This window comes from Penaeus chinensis, chromosome 10 (genome assembly GCF_019202785.1).
Source record: "Penaeus chinensis breed Huanghai No. 1 chromosome 10, ASM1920278v2, whole genome shotgun sequence".
In the NCBI taxonomy this organism is placed as follows: Eukaryota; Metazoa; Arthropoda; class Malacostraca; order Decapoda; family Penaeidae; genus Penaeus; species Penaeus chinensis.
In genome coordinates, this window is record NC_061828.1 from 18,415,364 (window position 1) to 18,417,863 (window position 2,500).

General features: G+C 38.5%; 1 protein-coding gene across 16 annotated transcripts in view; it reads right to left on the minus strand.

Moving 5' to 3' along the window:
* Positions 1-2,500, minus strand: part of LOC125029398 (putative uncharacterized protein DDB_G0271982) — a 48,821-nt gene that overhangs the window by 721 nt on the left and 45,600 nt on the right. For all 16 annotated transcript variants that reach the window (XR_007115186.1, XR_007115180.1, XR_007115185.1 and 13 more), the window contains one exon: positions 1-2,500. This exon is cut by the window's left edge and continues 721 nt beyond it; it is cut by the window's right edge and continues 1,562 nt beyond it. The gene's annotated coding sequence lies outside the window, so the exon portion shown is untranslated.

Consider the following 2,500-nt stretch of genomic DNA (forward strand, 5'->3'; position numbering starts at 1 on the left):
AATGCTCCAATGTGCAATGTTAACTTGTGCATAGCAGTGGGAGCTATTTCTCCCTATTGTTTCATGGATAGCATAAACTTTTTTGCACTTCACCTGTTTCCTGTAAGCAAAGGAATGTTTAATACCTGGTTATGTAATACCTTCAGGGTACTGTGTCAAAACCATTATGAAAATAATATCCCTCTCATGCATTCTTACTGGCATTATCTAACTTCCTTTAAACAATTCAGACTGAGAATACTGATGTAACTACTGCTATAAAATAATTCTGTGATTTAATTATCTTTTGCAAATAAATGTTATAAAATCAAGAACTAGCAGTAATTGCATAAAATCTTCAGTCTGCGACTGGAATCTGGCATTTACTAATCATACAAGAGTCTGGGACAGGATTGGCAAAATAAAATACAGTTGGAGCTAAAGGGGCAGGATTTGCTAAAGGGGAGAGGAACCTGTTTAGGCGAGGAACTTGGGTTGCGACATGGCTGCTCCAGTCCATCTTTGAACTGGGCTCTGGTAGGAATGGTTTGGATTCTGCTTCCATGTGTAGAACATAGGAACTAATCTCACACACAGAATCAGATAGCCCAATGCCACACCACTTACACCTGCTAACATCACAAAACTTATTTTAAAATCAGTAGTGTTTAAAACTTCTGCAGAATGCTCATGGTAGGCAAGGGTGACTGATGGGATAAAATATGGGTCAGGAGGTAGAAGGGTGGGTTTGGGACGGAGGCTTTGCTCCCCACCGTCAGACTAGCATTTGACACTATCACGACTTCACAGCAGCAACTTGCTGCTTGGACCTCCCTAGAACTCCTCGCACATCAACTAGAAATTGGAACACACAAGATTTCCCTATAACTTATTTAAAACTAAAATCTTTATTGATTGAAATATAACACAGAAATAATTGATAAAAAAGAAATGATTGTCTTGGAAAAATGTCACAACCTCTACTACATCCTTTTGATGTAGATGGGTGTGGCCACTTTGAGAACAAAGTACAGTACTTTGGGTGACTATCTATCCTCTCTGTAATTAAATTAATATGAATTGCTCAGTGTGAGATAAAACTAAACTAATTAATCTATCACTTGTGCGAGGGCCAAAGGAGGCCTCAACATAGGACCCACATTACCGGGGAGCGAACCCTCTACCCTGAGGCTTCATCAGGACTACATCATTAAGCATGGAAGTGAGTCTTGGGTGTATGTAAAAGTACTCTAAGAACACAAGTTGAGTAAAATTTTGAACAAATAAATCAAAGTAAATGAGACGGGAAACCAAAAGCTGGAGCAAAAGTTGACTTGAAAAACCACAATACACACCAAGACATCACCAAGTGACAGCCAGTGCTGGGGGAGGAGACCAACCATAGCATGATCATATGAGATTCCTCAAAGGGGAGTACTCAATATCACGAATTATGATAATACTGATCATGTCAATAAACAATATGTTCAATGCTATGACTGGTTTCCAGGCACATCAACATTCAGTTATCACACTTCAAGGTCCAGGAAAGGACCTAATCATGGCACAGATATTGATCACAACAAAAGTTCAAGTCTGTTTTAAAATCAACTTAAGTATACATCAGTCATGTAACTGTGTCTTCCAATAGGAAAAATATATGCCAAAATCAAATAAAAATCAGAGGTAAATTAAGTGAAAAATACTAGAGATTTACATTATGCATACCTAAACATCTATTGTGATCACCAATTCACAACCACACCAGCACTGTTGTCAAAAGCTGCGAGGTGGCACAGGGGGTTCACATATGGCGGGGGATTTCTGATACTGTGGGAAATTAAGGATGGAGGAAGCTGCAGAGGAGGCACAAGCATATCTACAACAAAATCCCACTTTCATGGTTATTCTATGTTGCAAGAACTACTTCACTTGCTTCATTAAATCACAACAAAATGCATATCAAAGTGTGTTATCATTATACAGGTGTTTATCCTTAAATGCAGGGTTTGTAGTGCTTGGCCTCTCCAGCAGCTTCCCCTGTGTTTCCTGAGCTGCCTAACGAGTCACGGGCTACAGGGAATGTCTTTTCATTAATCTATCACCTGTGAGGTAGTAACTACAAATTGGGAAGCAAAAAGACTGCTAGTTATTACCACCTATTGCATAGGACAAATATACAGAAATTTATATTAAAAAAAAACTCTATAAAGGAGATTACAAAAAAGCTTCTGTAAAAATAAAGAGGAACTTAACATCTACCCTGATATAGTACATTAATATCATACCTTCAATTATCACTTGTATGCACCACTTAAATTTGTGGACTTAAATAGCTGTGCAATCACCAGTTTCTTCAGACAAGCAGAAGATCTTGGAAAGCTATATGCAGTGAAGGCAATGCTGCAGAACTTTCTCACTGAAGAGAGAGCAGTCTTATCACATAATTACTGCTGAACAGAATATATAGTTGACATAATCAGGGGAGGCTAGCCAGTGCATACAAGGTCAATCCATTGGT